Source organism: Bombyx mori, chromosome 10 (genome assembly GCF_030269925.1).
Source record: "Bombyx mori chromosome 10, ASM3026992v2".
In the NCBI taxonomy this organism is placed as follows: Eukaryota; Metazoa; Arthropoda; class Insecta; order Lepidoptera; family Bombycidae; genus Bombyx; species Bombyx mori.
Window position 1 is genome coordinate 11,317,073 of NC_085116.1, and position 27,154 is coordinate 11,344,226.

General features: G+C 38.2%; 1 protein-coding gene and 1 long non-coding RNA gene across 6 annotated transcripts in view; both read left to right on the plus strand.

Annotated features, from left to right (window-relative positions):
* The window catches only part of LOC101742820 (RNA-binding protein Musashi homolog Rbp6), a 557,845-nt gene that overhangs the window by 312,877 nt on the left and 217,814 nt on the right, over nt 1-27,154 (plus strand). The window lies entirely within an intron of this gene.
* LOC134199584 (uncharacterized) lies at nt 25,407-26,917 on the plus strand. The gene is made up of 2 exons (XR_009974139.1): nt 25,407-25,661; nt 26,805-26,917. It is a non-coding gene; the product is annotated as an uncharacterized LOC134199584 (long non-coding RNA).

Here is a 27,154-nt window from a genome sequence, read left to right on the forward strand (position 1 = left end):
GTTTTTTTTTCTTACGTTACGTCAAATTATCATCTGCTTTCAACTGTAGCGTGTCTTCCAGCCCTCGTATGTCGAGTACACATTTGCAACTCCATTATTTATCCCCTTAAGACGATACATAAAAGCCAGTAAATATTGCGTTCTGTTTAAAGAAAAATATGTAAAACACGCACGCGCGCGGCTCGAGATGTTCACAAACGTATCTCAGACGATGATTTCGTTTCGCACCAATGAACACATTTTTTTCATTTTGCAAGAAAATCAAGCACATAAGAGCATTAAAAATCTTGTAGCTTTTGTATGTGTACCTTTATGGCTTGCGAAGAGGGTATTCAAGATAGAAAATATTTGTTGATGTTTACTTGTAAAATGTTTTTCTCATCTTTTACTGTAATATGAATAAGCAGAGGAGGAGGCGATAAATTGAAATTTATTTTCCTCCTTGGAACGCGTATACACACACCTACATAAATATTTATTACTTATTAAAGTCAGCGGCAATTCATTAAATAGATTTTACGAGTTATACAAATGAGATTTACGATACGGGATACGTGTAATGTTGAGTTGTTTCACTTAAATTAAATCGCAGGTATACCTGTCCGATCGGAAACCTCTGATTTCGAAAACTCTCCGAACAGTGCTAATAGAATAAAATCGATCTCGAACACGCCTCAGAATTTTTCGCCAAGTTTCTGTATTAATGGAATGACTAGTGTTTGTCGAACTTTTGCAGGGCACAAATTATAAGTAAGGAACACAAATAATAGTTGACGCGGGGCCCTAGGGGCGGCGAGGGCGAGACTCATAGGGACATGAGGGAGCGGGACGAGGCAGTAATCAGCCCGGACAGTAATTCGGAAGCCTTAAGGGTGTGATCGGTTAGCGCAGACGAGGGTACCACCGCGAGCATCCTATGAGAGAAGAAATACTTTAGTTCAACATTTCCGATGTGGTTTTGTTTTGTAGCTCTTCGAGATTAGCCAATTTCTCAATAAACACGAGACTGCTCTGGCAGCTGCTATCGCTTAGTTTGCGAGCCGTCTCCGGAGAAATTAATGTAATGTCGAATAAGTATAAGTTGGGGCATCGTAATCAGATTGGGTTCGATGTTTCTGTCTGCTATGGCTAATTGGACATTTAATCAATTCCGTTTTATAAATAAAATTATTTCGTTAGTAATTCAACGTTCAGTAGTCATGAATTCAATGTTATTTTAGTAGGCTCATGTCTCTCGTGATATCATCAGTTTTTATGAGAAAATTTGAATAAATTGAAAGAACACTACAAAAATTCGGCTACAAAAACCGTCTCAAACCCAATTAAGGCTCAAAATCTTTTGAACGCATTGAATGGAGAAATAACGTCGGTGTACGCAACACTCATCGGTTCTGAGCACACAGAGCCTACCGTCAAGTGCCCTCAGGCCCCTCCAGTCAGCCTTCGGGTATCTTTGCACCTTAATTACACTCGGCGTCGGCATAAGTACGACACGTATCTCTATCGTGACCGAAAAAGAAAAAGGGGAGTATAAAAATCGAGAATCGGGACTTTTCCTTTAATAAAAGTGCGAACTTCTCCACAAAGGACTTAGAGACGTTAAAATGTTACTCTCGAAATTAAGCTGACTTCGATTTGGGAGCGCATTATTTTTGGTACATATTATTTGAATATTTCTCACTTTTTTTTTTCATTTGAAAATTCTTAGGGAATATATCAGGATATACATATATTTGTCATTTTTTTTATGAAGGACTCAAAGCTAGGGCGACTTCATATATTAAAATACAATACTTTGTTTCAGTTTTGGATTTTCATTTCAATTATTTAAAGTTTTTGTTCAATGTTGTTAGTAAATAAATCTGGTTTGTAAAATTGGATATTAAAATTCATCCGCCGATGTTTCTAATAAATCGCAGTGTATGTTACTGATAATATAATTACTACAATAATATAATATAACCTATCCAAAATCTTGTGAGTCCACGAGGTAATATTCGGCTTTGCTCAGCGCGCGCCGAAGCCTCCTAAAGCCAGTCTTATCTGCCAACTTTTACATTATCTTCCGAACTCTTCCATAAATTTGAGCCCCCAAGTCTACTTGCGCTTATCAAGTCAAAACTACTTAAGCGTGTATTTATTTGTTTCTATTTTCTGGCTGATTGAGTCCGTAACTTCCACGGAAGACACTCAGTGTGAGATGGCCTACCTTGCAAAAGTTCCACGCCTCTGATTCGAAATCACTTAATGTAAAAGTTTATTTTTATAAGTAAGATTACACGGAGTTGGAATGGAAGTTTGTGCGAGCAACCTTCTTTCGGAAATCTCACAAAGTATGGTAGAAACGATGCCTGGGACACGGTTCGAGGATTAATACTGAATTTAAAATGATTTCGGGACTTCTTGTATTGTTGATGTCCACAAAAATTCGTAACAGTTTTATATCATTGGCCAACTTTACCTTTTGTACCGAATTTAACAAGATTTATAATCCTTTTATTAACAGGGAAGTACTTTTTTGATTTCTTGATGAGTGTTTTGACAAGTGATAAGTGTTTAAATAAGTTTAACGGTTCGTAATTAAAAAAGCTAGACTGGTGAAGGGGTCTTTTGTGTGGGCTCAGAACCTACCACCAGTGTTCTATGTTGAAATTATATGGATGAGGCATTATTCGGTAAGAGGAGAGGACACAACTTAAACCGACTAATGATAGAAAAGCAGTATAGCAGTTCAAAAATGTAAATTGATCAAAAATATCTGCCATACGGGCAGCGGAAAACTATTTGTAACTTCGAGGAGAGCTTATGTATAGCAGTGAAAGTATTTCAGCCAATAATTATGATGATTAATAAATATAAAATGGTTCCACAGGTCCCGGAGAGTGCCACTTGTCGATGCCCATATCGTAATTGGAGGCGTCCATATCGAGGTCGGGGTGCAGTTGAAGTACCTCGGCCTCATTCTGGACAGCCTTTGGATCTTCCGTGTTCACTTTCAGAACCTGGTCCCTCGTTTGTTGGGGCCAGTCCCTGACCGTGGGGGTAGCGAAGCTGCTAACGGCCGCAACGCACCATCGCGATCAGGGTCATCCGCTATATCGCATCATCTCCTTCGAGGCGGCGTGTGTACTAGCTGGGACACCGCCTTGGGTCCTGGAGGCGGAGGCGCTCGCTACTTCTCACTTCCGCCTATCAGTGGCGGGCTGACCTTCGTGCAAGGGGCGTGGCACGTCCCAGTCCCAGTGTGGTCAGATCGTGGAGGGCCCAACCTCGGCGGTCCGTGCTGGAGTCATGGTCGAGGCGGCTTACCGATCCTTCGGCTGGTCGTAGGACCGTCGAGGCGATTCGCCCGGTCCTTGTGGATTGGGTGAATTGTGACAGAGGATGCCTCAATTTCTGGCTCACGCAGGTGCTCACTAGGCATGGTTGCTTCGGTGAGTTCCTACACCATATCGGAGCCGAGCCGACGGCAGAGTGCCACCATTATGGTTGCGACTTGGACACGGCGGAGCACACGCTCGTCGCCTGCCCCGCATGGGAGGTGTGGTGCCGTGTCCTCGTCGCAAAATAGGAAACGACTTGTCGTTGCCGAGCGTTGTGGCATCGATGCTCGGCGACGACGAGTTGTGAAAGGCGGTGCTCGACTTCTGCGAGTGCACCATATCGCAGAAGAAGGTGGCGGGGCGCGTGAGAGACACAGAAGCCTGCCGCCGTCGAGCTGGGGCCAGGGAGGCAGATCTCGTCCAAGCCCTGGCCTTCTTAGTGTTTCGGGTCCCCCTCATATGTTGGTCTGGGGCCCGGCGAAGGGGGCCTAAGAAGACGACGTGCAAGCTGCTCTGCACGCGTTTTACGCAAGAGCATCCCGGTGATGGATGACCTCGACTCACGCTGATTCTGACCCAGTGGGGTATTCCGTACCCGACAACTCACTCTAACCGGGCCATCTAGGCGGGCTCCGGATAGCCTGCCAACCGAGAGGGCTGGTGATCGTGGCGCCGACGACCGCCGGTCCGGCGTCCCGAGGGGGAGGGTGATGGGAGAGATGTGCTCCACACTAAACGCTTCACTCTCCCCCTTTGCCTTTTCATGAATTCTGTCTCATGCGAGGTTTGGACGTGGGTTGTTGAGCGACAGAAGACCTTAGTCGGTTCGACTCCGACATACCCCGCCCGCCATACCCAGTGGAGGGAGCGTGGGAGTCAGGCGATTTCTACCTGACCAAAAAAAAACTGTTTAACAAACACGAAAAATGTTAAATTTGCGTATTTATTGGTAACAAATGCACCGTTAGCCCGCACGGGTTAGTATCTCAGTGCTGTTTGTTTCTGCCACGAAGCAGTTATTTTAGTTTGAAAGACAGCCGCTAGAACAATACAACTACAAATTTCGATCTCAAAATTGGTGTTAGTATTCATATTGGTTGCTCAAGGGCTCCGTTAACCAGGTGGGATGAAAGTAATGAAATATAATAATGTAAAAAAATATATATGTGACATATTAAACAATTAAAATTAGCTATGCACGTGCAATTAATTAAGCAGATATATGTACCTATACCGAAAAAAAGTGTGTGTGTCCGCTCCGACGCACGACTGGAGTTTACTGGATATAAATATAAATTTGTGTCAGTTGAATACAGTAAAATATGGAAGTTACGTATTCTAGTGAGAATGATCCGGGAGTTGCGGAACACGTGGATGCGGTAATTAAGTAAGTCTATATAATTCACTTTTACAATTAATATATAAGTTGTCCATTCACTGATAGAAGGAATTGTTTATATTTAATAAGCTTTATTAATAAATGATTTGTAGCGGGTTATATTCGGGTATCAACCCACTAACAGTTGATACGTTCAGGAATCGAACCCGAACGGCGTCCGGCCACAAGCAAAACGATGTCGGTAAATTAAACGAAACAATACGAGAAATAGTTCTATATTACGACAACACGATACACTACAGATTATTAACAAATTAACGAGACACAAAACAAACGACTAACAAATATATGAAAATACAATAATGAGAGAAACGCGCGATCAGTACGAGGCTTTGTGGCGGACTGCCGGCGCAGCAGCCCGGCGTCACCTGCGATAACGCGGCCGCGCGTTGGCTCCTGATTGGCGCGCGCACGCATCACCTGGCAATGGTGATGCGTGCGCGCGCCAATCAGGAGCCAATCAGGCGCATAACGCATTTCGTGTGACATGCTATACTCTCTAGTGCGATTTTGGTCCCCATAATTTTCATACCCCGGGCCTATATATGTAAATCGATTCTTAAGGAGTAAACTCCAAAAAATAATTGTGAAAAAATGTGTAAATACGCGATGGGATCTGCTTCAGTATTTCTTCAATATCATTAACGGTATTACATTACTTAACTTACAATTAAAAACAATTCATTTCTTTAAATTATTGTAATAGCTCAATTCCTTTGTTCAGCAAATTTAGAGTGTACTCGTAGAGAAAAACTTTGGAAATAATTACGACTAAGCTCTGTCAAATCGCAGCGCCCTGTTGTCATTTGTACACGTCCAATCGTCAAAATTTATGAACGCTTCCCGATGAAGCTCATAAACATTGTAAAACTTCCGGCAGATGGTGGGCAGCCCCTACGATTTTACAGGTCCTCCCGCAATATAATATGAGTGGAACGAAACAATCGTAGGCGTATGTGTAAAATTTTTAACATCGCTAAGCGGACCTTCAAAGGGGGAGTTTGCCGCAACATTTTTCGCTGTGTGAATTTCTGTGGAATATTTCACATTTCTAAAAATTGAATTTTCATTGAAATCTCTGTGTATTGTGCGATTAAAAACACGAAAGCGATGCGACGGTCTCTTGGTCTATAAATTTAGATGAATCGTTGGAATGTTTTCTATTATATTTGTTCCAAATTTGAATTCCGAATTTACGCTATTATTTTTCCCGGAAACATCCGCGTCATCATAATATACCATTAACGGTTGAGCGACAAGATTTTAAATCACATCTAAGAGCCTTGCACTCCATTCAAAGTCAACTGTAATTTAGTCTAAGCCGACAATACCCACTAAAAATTTAATTTATCAAGAACCAGGCTGTTATCGAAGTTATTCGATAAAACGACTATTAAACTTTAAATAATTTTTCAAAGTTAATCGAATCACTAAATGGTTTATCCTAGTATGTTTGATTTTTATTGTAAGCTAAAATCAGTAGAATGAGTTGAATTGTTAATACAATGCTGTCTTCTCAGATCATTACAAATAAAGTGTTGATTGGAGACATAATCTGGACATAATACCTTTCATCATGCCATGCAAAATACCATGAGTAAAAAATACATAAGCTTCTTTTACACAAAAAAATACACAATATGACCATTGTGGCCTAAACTAGATAATGTGTGTTAAGATAAAACATAAGTTATCGTTTTTGACCTAGTAAAAAGCGCTGGGTCTCGTTGGATGCAGGTGGCAATGGACCGGTCGCACCGGAAATCTATTGGAGAGGCCTATGTTCAGCAGTGGACGGCGATAGGCTGAAATGATGATGATGATGATGATCGTTTTTGAGAATATTATGAAAATCATTAAATCGTGTCTCTTTAATACACTTTTCAAATAAAGTTAATGTTTTAAAATAACACTCGTTTTTCATAAAACATAATCATCAGTCAGCACGTATGCTATTAGTACTAGTGTGCTATTAGTCATTTTCCGTACAAACAGATCCCACATACGTCACTCGGCGTCTGTTCATGTAGAATTAGGACATTGTCCGAAACTAGTTCTTCTGAGTAATGAAAAAAACATTCATTACACGTCGTGTTATCTCAATATTATATATACGAGTATACTCTATATTAAAGCAAGCCGTGTGAAATCAGAACATTGAAAGTAAATAAATCTTTTTTATCTTAACTTCACTAGATTAAATGGCGAATGGAAATGTAAGCTTTTACTCTAGAATAATACGATATAAAATACGAGTATTTGTAATATTTCTTGGGTTTTAGAAGACTCTAGTGAATTGTTCGAGATGATACCGGCATCTCGTTTTTACCATCGCACCGCCCGCCACCGGAGTAGAGTTCATCCATACTACCTGGAGCCACTGCGGTCATCGACAGTGCGTTTCCAGAGATATTTTTTACCACGTACCATCCGGCTATGGAATGAGCTCCCCTCCACGGTGTTTCCCGAGCGCTATGACATGTCCTTCTTCAAACGAGGCTTGTGGAGAGTACTAAGCGGTAGGCAGCGGCTTGGCTCTGCCCCTGGCATTGCTGAAGTCCATGAGCGACGGTAAACACTCACCACTAGGAGGGCCGTATGCTCGTAATAAAAAAAAAAGACCGTGTTATTGGTGATAAGTAAGTCTTGTCTATTGTCGTAACGCACACGTCTTTATTCCAGTATGATAAACGGTATATTCATTATACCATACAATCAAGACTTTATGGTCAACATACATCGTGAGACTAAAATCTCTTGGCTTACGATGGGTTATTCACACTCTGATGTCTGTGAGGTCTAGTAGCTATTTAATGTACATGAACTTTGCACACGTTGGCCTTGAACATCTTGCAAAAAAGGGCCTTTGTTTACACTTAATTTTCTATTTAGTCACATATTTTAAATATTGTTTCCTTGAGTGTAAAATTGTTAAACTATCCTGTTGTCTATTTATGATTAGGCAAACTCAAAAAAGTTAAGCTTAAAATAGTTGCTAGCTATTGAGTTTTAGTTTTGTTAATAAAAATATTTGTTTTTAGGTTTCTTTCCTCTAACCATTAAAAAGATAATAAAAATAAAAATGAACATTTAATATAAAGAAAAAATACATTTTAATCGGTGACTATGGTCGCATTTGATGTTTGGGCACACCCCTGTAATGCTAAAAAAGTTCCACATACAAGGATCTCAAACTAAGGTTTCTTCTTACGTTATGGATACTAAAAACTAGCTCAGACTCCGTCATTAGTTACTTACTTGGACTACTGTACTAGGCCAAGTAAGTAACAAATGCGACGATGAGTTCAGTCATATTTTTATAAATTTGCCGTTATAGAGAGAGTGCTCTGAAAAATTTCTTCAGAAAATCCCGTATTTTAATTTTTATCATCGCACCGCCTCCTATCGGAGTAGAATCATCTCTATTACCTAGAACCACTACATTCATGCACAATACGTTTCCAGATATCTATTTTTGAAATACGCTTGTTGGCTCTGAAATAATTTTCCATCCATATTTTCACAGCGTTATTATGGCTCATCCTTCACCAATTGAGCTAGGCAGACGCTTAGCTTCATCCATGGTGACGGTATTGAGTTTAGTTTATGCGAATCGCAAGCCAATTTTCCTTCAGGTAAATTATAATAAACTTAACGGTTCCCGGAATGTAGGTAAACCTGGTAATAAAGAGAAACGAAAGGGTTCTGACAATAGTCGACCGTGGTTGTATTAGTAACGATTCATTTTCATGGACTGTCAGACGCAGGCGGGCGTGGGTCGCGTCTTGGGCCCTTACGCGTGGATGCGCTGGACCTTAGATAAGGCTACGTTATATAACGAGCGATAAGCAATTTCACAAGGCGAAAGTTATTTTAATTTTCTTTAGATTTCTGAGGATTGCTCACGTTACTTTATTCAGACTAACTATTAATTCGAAGAAACGAATTTTATCAATCGATTTTACTAGTGGTAGGACCTCTTGTGAGTCCGCGCGGGTAGGTACCACCGCCCTGCCTATTTCTGCCGTGAAGCAGTAATGCGTTTCGGTTTGAAGGGTGGGGCAGCCGTTGTAACTATACTTGAGACCTTAGAACTTATATCTCAAGGTGGGTGGCGCATTTACGTTGTAGATGTCCATGGGCCCCAGTAACCACTTAACACTAGGTGGGCTGTGAGCTCGTCCACCCATTTAAGCAATAAAAAAAAAAAAATACTAATCTGTAATTAGATCTTATCGCTGATTCTTTCCCTGATTTACCAATCTAGGATCTGCTGTCTCCGAATTAAGGTCTTTCGAGCTACCTCTAAAAATTCAACATCATAAGCAAATAGCTTCTGACCCATCCACCTAATTATTATCTGTTTACGTTATCTAATTTCATCAACAAGAACGCGACCTTATAAATAACTAATTGGTTAAGTAGGCGTAACCACTTCTCCTTTGAAATATTGTTCTAAAGTTCTACTTTGATGATTTCGCAAGTCAGTTTTGCTGACTACGGTCATGTGACTGCTTCTCAATATTATAATGAGGAGAAATGAGGAGATTCGCAGGAGAATCATAATAATCGATATAGCCCAAAGCGTTGCGGCAATTAAGTATCAGTGGGCAAAATACATTGCTCTTAGAACAAATGGCCGAAAAGTTCTCGAGTGGTGCCCGCGTGCCGGAAGACGTGTGAGGGTAGGCCTCCCATAAGGTGAATCGATGATCTGTTGAAAATCGTGGGAATGCATGCAGACAGCGCAGGACTGGTCGTTGTGGCGAAGCTTGGGGGAGGGCTATCCAGCAGTAGACGTCTGTGGCATGAACGATAAAAGGTGGATAGTCCTGCCATAATAGCAAAAATGCTTTATCTATATATTAATACGTGAAGAAAAAACTTTGTATCCTTTTTACAAAAATTGCGCGGACGGAGGAGGCTAAAACTTTCCACACTTATAGAGAATATAGAGAAGAAGTGCACAATGCTAATATTTTTTTAAAATAATGCATAAAAGATACATTAAATCAATAAAGAAAACATTACACACACCACATACCATGTATTTGACGCACACACGCATGCATACTATTTATTGTCAAACTTTTGTTCTTGACGTCTGTGGTCAAATTGAGAATAGATTAAATATTGTTTGTCTTTATTAATATTATTTTATAGCCTTGGCGAAATTTGTGATTATAGTATGTGTACAAACTTACAATTCCAATTAATTTTAGTCGAATTTCGACTACTGTGGGACGTCTAGTCATATTATTATGCCTATGCTATGCCCATATGCTTTATGTATTTATTTAAAAACAAAATAACATAATTTTCTTAATTATTCATTTCATTTATTCATGATTTATGTTTAAAAATTAAACACAGCACTTTACGACCGCGCGATGTTTCGAAGCAAATTTTGATAAAACTTACACAGTGTAGTTTGGCTTTTTGATTGAACTTAACTAAATGTGATTTCCTTTTGTTTGCAGGTAAGACGATTGATTATGTGAGAGACGGTAATGTTTGACGGATATTGCGGTTTTTTATTGTTTTTATAGGTAAGTGAACCAACGTAATCGTAAATGATTAACGTTAGTGAAGGCATCAGCGATGCTATATATTACGAGTATTATAATAAGTAATAGCCACTCTGTTCCGTACTGTAAATTACCCTTTAGTTAGCGTAATATTTTTAACGCGAGCATTAATAAAGAATAAATGATCAATTTAAATCATATTAGCATCAATGTATGTGAGCTGAAATTTTACCGGATTCGCACGGACTTACACACACGGATTTGCACACACGGATTTACACACTACATCATAGTTGATTGGGGTAATACATAAAAAATGTTGTCTAACGATTCCTTCAGGCTTTTCACTAGGAATTCATTGTAGTTGCAACTTTCTAATGCTCACTATACCGAAGAGCTTTATTCTATTTTAATTTTTACAAAGTAAAAAATTACCGTTTTTATTTTCATTATTTTATATTTATTTCAATCGTAATACAAGAAAGTGGCAACAACGCTTTTTTATGCCAGGCCAAATCTTTCTAAGTTTGCGTTTGTATGGGAATTACTAAGATTGATCGACCTCATAATTCAAAAGCTTAAACAGTTCATTAAAAATATATTAAAATCAAATAACATTAAATCGCAAAAACACAACACTCAATTATCGATTTAAATGCTCTGAGCCTCCACACAAACTTTGACAATAATAATTTCGTTATCATAATGACTAGTTTGCAATATCGTTAGCTAACAATGGTTATTTCTATACATTGTTAGATAATATTCCGCCTACTTTTCAGGCCGAAACTATCAAATGGTTAAATTACCTTTACAACATTTCACGATAGCGATAAGCTATGGGGCATTATAATAACCAATTTATTTTAAAATATACGAGTGGGCACGTTATTGCCCGTACTCCGGTTTTCGTAATAGCATTCTAAAATTCCAATTACGTAGTTTCAGCTTTAGGAATGGGTTTAAAAAGTAAGTCGATCAGCCAAAGTTGCAAATTTCGTGAAACGACCGTAACATTATTGGATTTAATACCCAAGACTTCTTGAAAAATAAAATACAACCTACGTTAAATTTCTCATATATTTTTTATCGGAGCATTCGGTTTATAAATAAGATGTTATTCCTTGAATGGTGAATTATAACAGCCGTATCCAGGCAAATGACCGCATGACTCACCTAGTATTAAATGGTAACTGGGAGACCGCAGAAAGTACAGTGGATTTCATAGTGGTAGCCACCATCCTTCCGAATGCTGTTGCAGAGCGTTCGTGAGTAACGGTTTGAAGCGTTTTACCGCCGTTAATTTAATAGACAGCAGACGGCAGAATTTTGATTGTAATATCCATAGACATCTGACATATGTGTAATACAAGACAAGTAAAAAGTTTGGTAGAAATTTAAAATATTTCTTTTTTTTTTTCAAATAATGCAATGATTTAAAATAAGATTTAATTTTTTACATGACCTTTTTGCTCATGAAAAAGATCATGAAAAAGAAGATTCTGTACGAAGGTATGGTTCAGCAAAGTTCAATTAAAAATATCAGATCGAAACCTTACCCATAATAACGGCGACGTATTCAGCGAACTTTTGACAATGTATTTTTACTCGTTGGAATTATATCATTCATCCTTAAAATGGATTCCAAAGAAGGGAAGCAATTTCATTTCTGAGAACCTGCTCCTGCTTATAATCCGTCCGAGGTAATAACATTTCATATTCGTAATAGAATCATTCTGCGTCGCCCCGAAACTTTATAGTCTCATTTTCATTGAAAGCGTTTAGTAGGAATAAACTTGTAGAATGTTTGATGCACGGCCGTGAAGTGAAACGAGCACAATCTCCGACCCCTTACTCGACTAATCAACACGGCCTCTCTTGACAGTAATTTTTCTTTGCCCCTTTTAATATTATATGTTGCCGAATCGAAAATTTTCATACCTCGACGCGGGAGAGATTCGGTCAGTAATGAGATTTCCGACTCGTTTTGTTTACGTTTACATTCCGTTATTTTACATAATATATTTTAGTAACATTTCACATATTTGCTTCATTAAAAGTAGGCAACGGCTTGGCTCTGCCCCTGGCATTGCTGAAGTCCATGGGCGACGGTAACCACTCAGCATCAGGTGGGACGTATGCTCGTCTGCCTACAAGGACAATAAAAAAAAAGGTGCTAATAACATCATGGTCGAACTACTTTAAAATTTTAATAAATTTAAAATAAAAAATGTTGAGATAACGTTCGCGCCCCACTTATGTTAAGCTGAGGGCAAACACAATTATTCATAATTCTAAACTATCGCGTGAGAATTCGTAATAAGCAACACCTTGAGAATATTTATCTAGCTTGTTCCAAGTAATGACGCCCGCGTAATGATAATTAATCGATGGTAATTAACTACAAAACGTGTAGGCAACGCATCCATTTTGCTAAAGCTCAAAGATTAGTCTTGCCTCGTTTGGGTCCATCTATTACGGTGAACATATTTATTAAACACAAATAAGTTATTCTGAAAATGATTTATAAATTTACATTTAAATATTTTTCGTAATTTCGAAGCGAAATCAAGCTCATATTAATCGGTTTTAAAACGCACGTGAATAGATACGTTATATTAATGATTGCATGGCACCATCCGTATAAAGAGTGAGACTTGAAGTATACAAGTCGGATTTGAACAGCAAGTACACCACGCTATGAATCGGGACAGATAATCTATCTATATATGTAAAAATGAATTGCTGTTCGCTAGTCTCGCTAAAACTCGAGAACGGCTGGACCGATTTGGCTAACTTTGGTCTTGAATTATTTGTGGAAGTCCAGAAAAGGTTTAAAAGATAGATAAATATGAAAATGCTAGGAATTAAATAAAAATAATAATTTTGTTTTCCTTTTGATGTGTCGGACGGATTCCTTTTGTTTCTTTTTAATTTTATTTTATACAAAAGCATAGGTCTTTTATTTATCGATTGAGGCACTACAAAGTCTGCCGGGTCAGCTAGTTTGCAATAAAGATGAGCAGAATGGCACGACACCAATAATTTTAAACGTTGCCTACATCATTTTAGACGAAGTGATAGAGAGTACCAAACTAAAGGCACCCTTACTTCTGCAAAACACAATATCCATATATAATATGTACGTAACCCTAGCATTTGTTAAACCAATTACTTATTAAGGCGACGTCACTCACGAAGCACCTGACAAAGACTTTCCAGGAAATCGTTAATTAAATCCGGAGCCGTAAGTAAATGTGGTTTCTTCGTCATAAAAGTTAAGATATACACGATGTTTGTATAACTAATAAGGTTTTAGTTCGACTTATTCATTTACTAATGAAACATTTCAAAATATTGTTCTAGAACGGTCCACGGTTTGGTAAAATGCAACTAAATAAAGATAATTGACATAAATTGTTCAAATATGTCGAATTTATATACGCCCAAAACGAAAGGGAAGATCATTGCTTTAAATTAAAATTTGACGTACATGTAATCAGATTTTAATACAAGGTTACATGCCGATAAAATTACGCGTGGACGTGTTAAAAAAATAAAGAAGCCACTCCGGTTAAACTCAATAAACTGTACTTAGAGCGGAAAATCCACATTTTTGTCATTGTAAATTCGCTCAGGCCTCGAAGCGGAATTCTTATTTGTTGTGTTATCGAATTCATCGGGAGGGGAGGGTGCGTACTCACCTCGGAGGTGAGTTGGCGCCGCGCGAGTTTTCGCAGGACAAGATTTATGTAAGGACTTTTGTGTTTGTACGAGTAGTTAAGCAGGGGGTCGCGGGACGGGTGAAACAGGCCTCATCTACATTCGCTTTTACACGGCAGATATCTAACAAAGTATAAGGGCCCTTCTTTTGTCTATGCTCTCGCTTCCGCTACAGCTTTCTTCGGAGTGAGGAAGGAAAAATGCGACTCGTAACGCGGACGTATATAAACGCACGTACAAGTTTCTTTTTTACAATTTCTCGCCATAGACACATCATCTGGCGTGGATGAGTTTTTGTCGGAACGTAGGAGGCCTCTTTGTCTACGAAAGTCAGAACTGTTGTAAGGAATATCCCGCTCGTAGCTCCGTGTGCATTGTTTTCAGAAAAATCTAAGCTTAGAATTTTATAGTTTGCAGCTACGGTCTGCAGAAGCAACACGTGGCACCGGTAGAGTAATCAAATCTACTTACTACTACTTTAATTAAAAACTCATTACGACATAACTGTTAACCAATAAACTAAAATAGCTTTTCTCGTAAAAGGTTTAAGCGGTGCTTAACTTTAGTGATTTTATAGTAATCTCGGCGAGATGGACCTCGTATAAAATATGATGAATAACGGGGCACACATCAGACGTTGAAAGGGACCCGCAGATTACGTTTTAAATGGTACAGATGTAATACAAATTGGAGTCATAAAACGATTGTTTTTACATACTGACGACGGTAGAGCGTATTCTCCAGCATGCTTGTCATACTTTCTGGTTTGAAGTGTAGAATGGCGACTATAAGCATTTCATTGGAATTCGAGCTCATGGTTTTTATGGTCTGTAGGGAATCGCCAAGCTTCCTCATTAGAGATCTTTTAACCCACAGATGTCCACTGCTGGACATAGCCCTTCCCCAAGCCTCGACACAACGATCGGTTCTGCGCTGATTCCATCCTTTTCTTCTTCTTGCTTCGGTTTCCTCAATACTGAGGGTCGTGACTACCTCCTCGCAACAAGAGTTTATTACGGACTAATCCACGCCATTTGCCTCTATCTGTCGCCGAGTGTAGAACATCGTGAACTGTGGTGTTGAGGGTAGTGCGGATCTGGTCAGTCTAACGTGTCGGGCCTCTACCTCGTGGTCTTCTTCCGTTCACCTTGCCAGTCACCATTAGCTTCTCCAAGCTGCCGTGATCATTTCTTGCAATGTGGCCAAATTATTCCAGAACTCTACGTAGGCAGATGGTAGAAAGCCTCGTCTTTATCTGGAGTTCTTGGAGGATCGACACGTTGGTGCGATGTGCTATCCAGGGAATTCCTTGCAATTGTTTTTTAGCGATGCAGTAATATGGATACAAATACGTCAAAAAATCATAATAACTTTTTTACGTAAACTTAGCGCATTTAAAATAACAGTTCTTGTTTCATGGTAAAGGCAGTGAACAATACACAGCCATCACAACATTTAATGAGTAGCGGTTGTCAAAAATTTAACAAATAAACCCACTTTATTATGTTTATCGAAGATTCGCTGTTAAAAGGCAAAAATTATAATCGTGAAATTGATTAAGATCCAGGCACGTAATAGTGTTGTGCAGTGCATAGTTCGTATCGTATTCATGTTATTGCCACAATTAATCATAACTTTGTATTATTGAAATTTGACGTTAGTGCGCCATGCATGGGTCCAGTAAAGCATGAAATTGGATAGCTAGACACAGTTCAAAGCAGACTGTTATGAAATCGATATAGAAGTGCTTAAATTATTTTCAGTACTTAACACAATAATGAATGTCAAAGAAGTATAATATCGAGGTATATATTGTGTATTTAGTATTAATGTAGTTTTTAATAATCATAATAACCAGTTGAACTTATCATTAAATTAGTGGAATCTTTTTATTTAATTGCCTTTTCCGTTTTTTTTTTATAATAAATGAACAAAAAATTAACACATTATATAAAAGAAAAGCAGATTTGAAATAGAATCAGGACGAACAGGTGAAGTTTACAAATTAATTAAAACAATTAAAAGTACAAATCTCTTTCCACATCGATACAAGCTCGTGTTGTGAGTAAATTCCTACCAATTATTATTTTGCGTCAGAACACAATATTTGTTTGGGAGCTCTTGCCTATTTATATTTTAAGGTTCACTCGAGATCAGCGTGTTACATATTTTTCAAGTTATCTAAAATTCATAATCAAAAGTTTGTTTTGTGAATAGACACTGAATAATATTAGCGTTTCCGTGACTAGGTAGTTGATTTATCAAATGTAGTTTCCACGACATTTTTTTTTTTTATATTTTAGATGGGTGGACGAGCTTACAGCCCACCTGGTGTTAAGTGGTTACTGGAGCCCATAGGCATCCACAGCGTAAATGCGCCACCCACCTTGAGATATAAGTTCTAAGGTCTCAAGTATAGTTACAATACAATGACAAAAGAGTCACATTGCTTTGACTCGACGGAATTAATTACGACTACCCTGTGACGCTATGCGTTTACCACTTATTTTTCACGTTACGAAAAGTCTAGGGCCAGCGAGCTACTGCTTTATTGAATTAAAGTTGATAACTGTATTAGCCGGTGTTGTTGCTCTCTTCCTCATTAATGTACGGTTGCTTTTTCTCTCTCATTTATATGATAATGAGTCGGAAGCCGCGACTGAACACAATTATTACGTGTAAATGAATGTAGTTGGAAGTGAAATCGCTTTTTGAAATACGACTCGTTTGATGATGGTATATTGTATACGATCGATGTCATAAAACAATGTTTTATTGTAAATCATAATGCTGAATTTGAAATTGGTATTATAGGAGGCAGATGAAGGCTCTGAATCGATTTTTCGTTTGTAAATCTATGTAGTCAGTTGGCTTTCCTGGAGAATAAAATTAATGAAGATGTTACTAGAGTAAATTATAGTTTTTTTTTTATTGCCCTTGCATACGGCCCACCTGATGGTGAGTGGTTACCGTCGCCCATGGACTTCAGCAATGCCAGGGGCAGAGCCGAACCGCTGCCTACCGCTTAATACTCTCCACAAGCCTCGTTTGAATTGAAGAAAGACATGTCATAGCGCTCGGGAAACACCGTGGAGGGGAGCTCATTCCATAGCCGGATGGTACATTCGGTTTTATCAGTTAATTATGCCAAACGAGCTGACGACTTTCTGATATTTAGTGATTATTGTGAATGGTTTGCCAGGTGTATGTATTAAAACTGAAGTCTCAGTAGTTGTGATATTATTATAACTACACGCGGCAGAAATAGGCGGTATTAACTGCGCGGGTTGATAATAAGCCCAATCAATAGCCACTGAAAAATAAGTCGCGAGAACATTTGAACCCTGATGAACTCAGTACTCCACACGACATACATCGTATGTCTAATTCATTTCGCTTCATTAAGGCAATGAACAAAAATATCTGTCTATTACTCGTAAAATCATTAATGTATAAAGCGCAAAAAAAATTACCCATTATTTGTCATCCATTTGCAAATCCGACACTCGTGAACAAAAACAATGAGCGTTAAATGTTTTAACTATAATTAACTTTGCTTATATTCATAATAGGATTATGTTAATTAACCCGGTAGTTGTTTCGACAATGTAATCGTAATCAGAGCAGTTTATTTCGTTTACTCGTTAAATCATCTGTTTGTTTTACAAAATTATAAACTATATTTATATATACATAATTCTATAAAATTATACCACTTTTTTAATAGTGATATTAAAAATACGTATCTACCAACTTATTACCCAAATTATCGTACACCAAAAAACAAATAAACAGTGCGAAACATTAAATACAAAAAAAAAATACAATTGACGGTCTCATCGCTAAGAGCGATCTCTTCCAGACAACCATCAGATGGACAATAATCATTGATTTAATTTTTGTTCCAGAACGCTATTCCTTCTTTCATGTACACGTATGTACATAATATGCGACACATTATCTTTTTATATTCGTTGCAAAAAACAACAAACAAAATAGCTGTCATTAGTCTGCTTAAATACGTCTCATTTTGAAAACGATAACTTTCATTTTCCAAGCACTGTAAGCGCTACGAACGCCTGTGGTCGATTCATCAGTATTGGCGGTGTGTGAAACTCGACTAGATTCGACTTATTGTGATACCTTAAACTAATCATTCCACACAACAATCTCTGAACTTCTCAACAGATTATAATAGGGTTTCCTTCAACAATTTAGAGACATAGTAGTTGACTATTCAATTCACATATATTTAGACTGAATAAAGCTTACTGTTAACGCTTCGATAAATGTTCAAAAGGTCATGTTAGACGTAAGGTATTTGAGACGTCCCGAAAGCTGAAACTGAAATTACTGCTTCCTTAAACTATTTTTAGGGGATTTCTATATCATAAACCCATAACCAAAGCGGATAAAATCATTCGCTGTAGATTGAATCCCGCGCTGATAATTTTTCACAAGTATGGCTATGTGTTTTATTTAACGGAATTTTTGAACGTTGTTTTCACTCACTTGAAACACTAGTCATGGACGGTAAATACAATAATAAAATAAGTTTGTTTATAGCATCCCCCACTCGGCTATTTTAAAATCAAATTAATTACCTAGTTGTTGGCAGCTTATTTTTAAATTATAATAAACTGACTTTAACTTAACCTTGCAATGCTAACGAACTCTCAATTAATAAATAAAAAAAACTTTTAGTTCATCTACGAAAAGATATGTTTTTATTAACATTTTAACCGTCATTAAAACTAGTTTCACGATTTAATCTCGAGTTTATTATTTTTATGTTATTATTTCCGAAATATCAAATGCCTAATAGTTTTTTGCAGTGACGCTTATATTCGTAATGCTTAATGTAAAAGTGCAAGCTACGGTGGAATTAAATCCGGAAATATGAGTGCATCTTCAGGAGCCGTAAAAGCGCTCCTTTCACAGGACCTATTCCTGTTCCTTGGATATTAATGATGTCAAAGGTGGAGTGCTTTTGTCTGGGAATTGACGAGTTTCTCAGGAACTACTTCATTTGTTTGAGAAACTCGGAGCGCACTTGTAACGGGATAATTACTTCGTACTGAAATGAGCTACGTAATAATAGAATGCATTTTACAAAAAACCTACATCATAGTTTTTCTAATCACGTTTGATTGTATGTTACGTGTTTTTGATTACTTCCAACGGTTTGAAATTTAAAAAAAAACCTCATAATTTAGTTATGAAACAAAGTGTGAGATATCAAACTAATTCTTAGGAACATTTGGTACCTGTCATTCTAAAATGTAGCTATCTCGCTCTTTACTCAACTTCCTTCTTGTCTTTTTCCTAAGTGTTCGGTTAAGTGTGCGCTCATATTAAACAATACTTATAAATTAATTAAGTGTTTTAATCCATATATCCAAGACTATAGGAAGGAAGCTAAACCATGGGTCCAAGTTGTACTACTAGCTGAGTCAGTGCCAGGTCTTACATATATGATAGATGTGGAAGGTCAAATATAGAAACGGCACGTCGACCAAATAGTTTCATTTTCACAGTGTGATGATTAAAAGCAATATGCATTTGTGTAATTAAGCGGTATTGTAATCTATGGCTGACGGCATTTATGTTTATTATAAGTTGGGGAGAGTGTGTGATATCAAACCAATTCCTAGACGCCTTCGATACCTGTCATTCTAAAATGTAGCTATCTCGCTCTATATTCAACTTCCTTCTTGTATTTTTCCTAAGTGTTCGGTTAAGTGTGCGCTCGTATTAAATAATACTTATTAATTAATTAAGTGTTTTAATCGATATATGAAACAAACGAATTAAAGAAATTCAATTCTCGTCCATTCGATTTGAATAACCCGTCAACGCGTGATAGATTCGCTGAAAGCTATTAACAGATAGCTGCCAGCTCGTTTGACAGCTTCCAAAGCTACCGGGCTCTCCAGTGCGACATAGGATTATCTGGCAGAAAGGCCGCCAGCAATTCGATATGATCGTAAATCATCCGCCATATCGCCATTGAAGACTCTGTAAAGAACAACATTTTAACCCGCCATTCCTTGTTCGCTCCGTATCTAGAACATGCAATAATGTGAACTTTCGACCGACCAAGTTGAATCTTTATTGAACATTCAAGTTTATTAAGCGAAAACGGATGCCACCCGTGCTCGTAAGTCCGACACTATCGAACTTTCCCTAACAAAGCACCGAGAAAAAGATATAAAGCACATTCCGTAAAGTCGCTATCGTACAATGGCGAAGTTTATTTCGGAAAAAAAAAACGGCTGCGAAAAAAATATGACGTTTGAAAAATGACACGCATTCACAAATCATGCGAGCCCTTTTGTACAAACTTTTTGTATACACGGAGGAATTGAAATCGTTCTTAAACAGTTAAAAATTATTTATTTATTTATAGCTTTATATACTAGACAGTATAAAAACTTAATGCCATAGGCATTCTCTGACCTTAGGGGGGTGCAGAGATCGCGCAATGCAGCTTTGCTGCTACGAGCGCAGCGGGTACTCGCGGTGAGGGTCATCATGCGGCCCTCGCCGGTTCCCTTCCTTGGGATCTCGAGGCTGAGGTAGCAGCTGCGGTATACCGGCGCAGAACACAGTCCCTGAGTCGGGGACGGACGCCCGGCCCGTCGGCTGTCGGTCGGTGGAGGCGTGCTGCGCGTCATCTGGCGTACGCCAAGTGGAGGGAGCGGTTGCTGGAGGAGCTTGGCCAAACTTCAGTCACTCGCCGACGCACCCTCGAGGCCCTGGTGACCGTGCTGGAGGCATGGTCAGATAGACGACACGGCGTGCTCTCCTTCCACCTAACGCAGGTCCTCTCGGGGCATGGTTGCTTCGGGAGGTACCAGTGGAAGGTCTGCAGGAGAGAGCCACATCCAGGTTGCCACCAGTGTGGGCATCCGGACGATGACGCTCAGCACGCACTCGAAGCGTGCCCACGTTGGGAGCGCTCGCGGCGAGACCTCATCGCGGTGCTGGGGAGAGACCTCTCCTTGCGGGCTGTCATCGCCCGCATGCTAGAGGACCAGAATTCTTGGGAGGCCATGACCAGGTTTTGCGACTTGGTCATGGCGTTCTGTGAGGCTGAGGAGCGCGAAAGGGAGTGGGATCCCTCTTCGACTTCTCAGCGAAGAAGGCGGAGTGGGCGGCACGGGCGTGAAGCTCCCGTTCATCTCCCGTAGGGGCTGTCGGGTGCCGGGTGCGGGGGTGCGGGGGTGCCCGGTACTCGGCTGTTGGTCCGGTGGTGAGGCGGCGCAAGGTGGCTCCTGTGCACCGCTCACGGTGTGTCTCCGAGACGACGTCCTGCGGGATTTTCCCAGGGATGGAGTGTCGTCCTATTAACAGGATGGGTACCGACGACGGCGAGCCTTCGGCGCGCACTGTGCGGTACCGTGGGCTTCGTAGAGTCGGAGTGGTGGGGCTCGATGGGGCTTAGTCGGTAGTCGTTCTTCGGGGCAAGTGCTTCACGCGCCTTTTTCAAGGCGTAGTCTCCTGTGAGAAATTGGGGGAGGTGAAGGACCTCGGCCCTTCTCTTCTCCCCTTCTTCCTCTCAGGAGGCGCCGGAGTCCGACATAACCCGGTCCGTTACCCCCCTCGACCGGGTATCCGTAAATGGAATCCCCAGCGTTAAAAAAAAAAAAAAAAAGGGTGGTGTAGAGATGAACTTTGGTAGGTAAAAATATAAATATATATATAAGTATAAATTACCATCCATAAATTGTTTAAATTTATGTGTATTAATGAAATCGACGTTGACAATTTGTGGGCCGAAATTAGTGCGATATTCAATCACACAGCTATCTGAATACGTAAAAACGATAACGAATTAGACGAAGTACACCTGAACGATAATATTGTACCGGACAAAAACGTCCGACGTTTCGAAATACAAAATTGGATTTGGTTCCGTCGAGAGGAAATGAAGCAATTAATTGAGCAGATGGCGCTGCAGTGCGAGCATTAATCATCGACTAATCGTAACTGCAGTCTTCGATTAAAACGCGCGCCGCGCTGCTCCCAGACGCGACGAGACATCACGTGTCGATGGCGCGTCATGTTCTATATTCGTATATTTATAGATTATCCGTTCGGTTTTCTGTTCCAAATTTAAATTTGATAAGACAGTAATTGTAAAAAGTATTACAGCATTTTTCTCACTGTTTTTGCGATTGTAACTCGTTTTCCTTTTAAGTTTTTCAAGCTACAATCCGCTGTGACTTTAGTTAATTGTATGAAAAACATTTCTTGATATTACTTATGTACGTGACTAACTACAAATCACGCATTATTTACGAAATTACAAAAATATTGCTTGAACTAGCAATAACACCTGCGCCAAATTTTAAGTCAATCGGATAAATGAGGCGAACGCATCCCTTGGCTAAACAGAAAAACAACAGAACAAAAGCACTCTTCAATATTTATGTATGTATATATAGGTAAATATAGAAAAGCTAGGTACCATTTTATTCTCTGTTTATCAAACGATTTTTGTCTTTTTTCGTTTTGTAGTAGTGATGAGCTTTAGCGATATCGATAAAAAACAGGGATAATTCGAAGACGAATGTTTATAAGAACAGACATTATAACTGCACAAAACTCAAATTTCGAATTCTTATGATCACTTATTTGTGACGACAAAAAATATATTTAAATGAAATTAAATCGTATAATTAGTTTTGAAAAAGTGTTATTTTCACTGACATATTTTGCTCTTTACTTCTTATTTTGCACGTATTAATTCAATGGACGTAAGCGTAAAAGATAAACATTTTTGTTTAAAATATATGAAGGCATAAATAACCTCATTTATGAAAGTTAAGTCATTAAAGCAGGCTACCTAAAAAATAACAGCAATAAAGTATAATATTTTATCTAAATGGCAACCTCATTTAATCGTCTCGTAATTAATTTCAGTTTGAAAATTTCATAATTATTCAAGTAAGAAAGCAATTAAAAATGGATTATACGTAAAAACGAAGCAAGTGGCGCGTTTAAGAGTCGGAATCGAACCGAGAGCGGGTAGATTAAGGCACTTGCCCGGCCCGGATTACTGGACAAGCTAGTGGTAATGAAATTCGCTCCGAGGAAATGTTGGGATAAAGATAGGCTTGCCAGATTAAATATTTTGAAATACGAGACTGTGCAAGAATGTTCTAGTGTATTTCAATTATTGTAGAACATTTGTCATCATGGTAAACCCATATCAATATTTATTTTTATTAAAATTGTAATTTACTGAAAAAAAAATTTTAAACGGTGTAACTTACCAAAATTTTTGCTAATAAATTTCATTCAAATCGATAAAAAACGCTTACTTGTCAATTAAAAATAATTATAATAATATTTAAGGAATATATTTGATAGTTACAATATCTGGCAACTCTACATGAAGGCCTAGTGTTTTAAGCTCTGTGCAGGCAACCGCTGATTGTATTTGATGAGAATTTTATCTGTTTTTGTTCCGTTACGAGTGTCGATCCTCGAGTAATCGTTGATTTAATTCGACTAAATCTTTGTTAATAGTGTTCTCAAGATTTAAAGTCTCCTTAATGATAGAAAAATAAATCTGTTACACGAATAATGCTATTTCGGAGACTAACGATTACGATTTTAAATTTAAAAAAAAAACTTGTTCAGAAAATTCAATTAAACCCAAAGCTTTTTTAACATACCATAAAAAAATAATTGAAGTAAAATAAATCGTTTTTTTTAGTTAACAGCTTTTTAGGTCGTTCATTCTTACCAATAAAAAAAGAAAACCTACTGAGTATTTCACTGCTTGTTCAACTCACGACAGAAATGTAATTGGAAAAGGCTTCACGAGTTAATTAACTGGACGAAATCGTTACGATACAAAACATAGTGAAATCAATTTACCTATGTAGAATGTTCTACTCATTTAAAACTATTGAAGCATAGAATCTGTAAAGGGCACGTCGATTCTTGCCGATCCCTAAGGACCGTCGAAGCGGGCCTTACGTCACTCCCCAATTGTGATCCAATTAGGAATGGCTCCACATCCGCTTATGTATTTAGCTGGACGGGACTGTGATCATTTCGCAGACGCACAATGGTCCGCCTGGCTCACGGGACGTGTTACTTAAATTTGTTAACAAAGATTCAGATTTCACAGTACTTTTCTCCGAAAGGAATTACGTTTGATACATTTTCTAGTATTTTTCAGCTAATGGTACATTTTATTCAAAATTGAATGCTTCGGTTTTTGAGAATAGTGTGTATCCAATATTACATTGAAAGTTCGATTTTTTACAACACATGTAATTACATTAATTTTGTTAAATTTCACTCTGTGTCTAGACTTTCAATGACCTACATTTACTAAAAAAATTTATGGAAAATCTATATATATATATAAATGAATTGCTGTTCGTTAGTCTCGCTAAAACTCGAGAACGGCTGGACCGATATGGCTAATTTTGGTCTTGAATTATTTGTGGAAATCCAGAGAAGGTTTAAAAGGTATATAAATATGAAAATTCCCGGAATTAAATCCCCCATCGGACGGATTCCTTTTGTTTGTTTTAAGTTTATTTTATACAAAAGTTTAGGTCTTTTAACTATCGATTGAGGCACTACGAAGTGCCGGGTCAGCTAGTAATTAATAATTTTTATCTGGCACGTGCAGAAGACTTTCATGTTTTCTAAAGAAGTCACAAATAAGCGTTACAAAGTACACCTAATAAATAACAGGAAAAAAATAAGGCTCAAAAATAAGGCTCAAAATCATCTTAAATGTTAAGTGATATTTGTGAGCAGACCTGTACCGTATGTTTTAGATATTAAGAATCTTAGCGGATCGGTGTCTTAACTTAGCCATGATTCCTAAATAGCGATTTGATTTCACTTTCAACGAATGCTTTTCAGTTCGGCCTCGGCATTTAATATGAATTAATTCACATAGTTGTGTATATCAGTCCAATTATAATCGAGATTGAGGTATGATCGTTTAAATTTATAATAGGTTTATAAATGATAACTTTAAAGCCTTATCGATTGGCTGTTTGTTCGTGTTTAATTTCGATTTGCGTGAGTAAATAAAATAAATTGCAAATTAAACGGCGACCACTAAATTTATTTGAGCTGAAGTATTTACTGTAAATTGTCTAAAGTAAACAAAAATTACGGTTAAAATACGCGGTACTTGTTACTCAGCTTGCTTCACATTATTTGGCGAAAACGATAGTGGATCAAGGAATAAGAAAGTTGATTCTTCTAATCTAGTAATTAAAGGAGTAATCAAATAGCAAAAAAAAATTCGGCTACATACATTTTCGGTACATTACGGTTCATTACGTCACTGTGATAAAATGGCGGGTGTGCGAAAGAGACAGAGGACAAATTATGAAGAACCTCGTGAAGTTTGACGTGACATACTAGTTTCTTCTGTCATTTAAGAAGGTCCAGACTAGCAATTTTATTTTCTGTTTCAATCTTGATCATATTCTCGTATATCGAAAATGAAAACTTACATGGAAAAATATATTAATAAAAGTAAAGTGAAACGATACAAAGTTTCGCGGTGTTTAACGGCGAAAGTATCGAGGGAATATATTAAGTTTTGTAACAAGTTCAGGATAGGTGCTCGACGCGAACACGCACAAAAATATTGCAAAAATTCAAGTACGTACCTAGAGGGGTAAGATAGATGGCCGGGTAAGTGAATTGCAACATATCTGATGTACTTTGAATTATCGCAGCGAAAACTTGTATATCGTATGTTTTTTTTTTCTTATTGTCCTTGTGGGCAGACGAGCATACGGCCAACCTCATGGTGAGTGATTACCGTCGCCCATGGACTTCAGCAATGCCATTGGCAGAGCCAAGCCGCTGCCTACCAAACCAATGAGTTCATTATGTTGTTTTATTGTCATAGGAGGCAGGCGAAAATACGATAAACCTGATAGTAAGTGGTCACTGTAACTCATGGGCATCAGAAAAGTCAAGGCGCAGATAAACCGCTGCCTTATGAAAATCTCTGCTGATATCTAAGATAAATATATTTTTTTTTATGACAATAATTGCTTATGACAAAAAATATGACAGGATTCGATATTGGAGTAAATCTAAATAAATAATTTACATTTATTTTACCAAGGAGTAATACTAGGGAACTATTTTTATTCAAATGAGCTTTATTGGAATAAAATTAAATAAAAAATTTGCAATCCTAATCTATATTATACAACTAATATTTCGTATTACCTGACAGTGACGTGTCGTCTGGTTTCCGCAGAAGTTGCAATACAAATGTCACACGCCAAACAAACAATTAATCAAGCCCAACAAACAATAAGGCTTTCGCTCAAATTTCGTAGTAGTTCGGAACCACTTTCTCCGATATTTAGGGTAATTGTTTTACTGGTTTTACTGGTGGTAGGACCTCTTGTGAGTCCACGCGGGTAGGTACCACCGCCCTGCCTGTTTCTGCCGTGAAGCAGTAATGCGTTTCGGTCTGAAGGGTAGGGCAGCCGTTGTAACTATACTGAGATCTTACAACTGATATCTCAAGGTGGGTGGCGCATTTACGTTGTAGATTTCTATGGGCTCCAGTAACCACTTAACACCAGGTTGGCTGTGAGATCGTCCATCCATCAAAGCAATAAAAAAAAATCGTAATGTATAGTGAAAAAATAGTAAGTGACAACAAGATTAGATCGTTTTATTCCCTTATTTCGCGTTTGTAAAAATAACAACAGTTTCTAAACACAATCGTCGTCCTTATTTATACCGCGAAGCACTCATTGATCTTCTTTGAAGAATGGGGTTTTGGAATAAAATTGAGATTTCGATCGGCAGGTGGCGGTGTTCATATTGTTGAGGTTGACAGCTTCTGGTAAACGCGTCACAAGGCGAAAACCATCAGAATGTCAACTCATCTAGTACAATAAAAATATATTTGAAAACAAAAAGGTTTTCATTCAGACAGGCCTTTACAGGTGTTTTTAAATCATCATGACTACCGGCATTTCGGAATTCAGTTTCACTTTTAAGGAGAATACGGGCAAAGGACTCAGGGCTTGCTTCTCTTCAAAATGCACAAAATTTCATTAAATTAATACACATAAAGTAATGATAGTAATAATAAGTAGGAAATTCTAAATTTAGATTAATAAAACGTTGGGAAACATTAGTCAAATACATACATA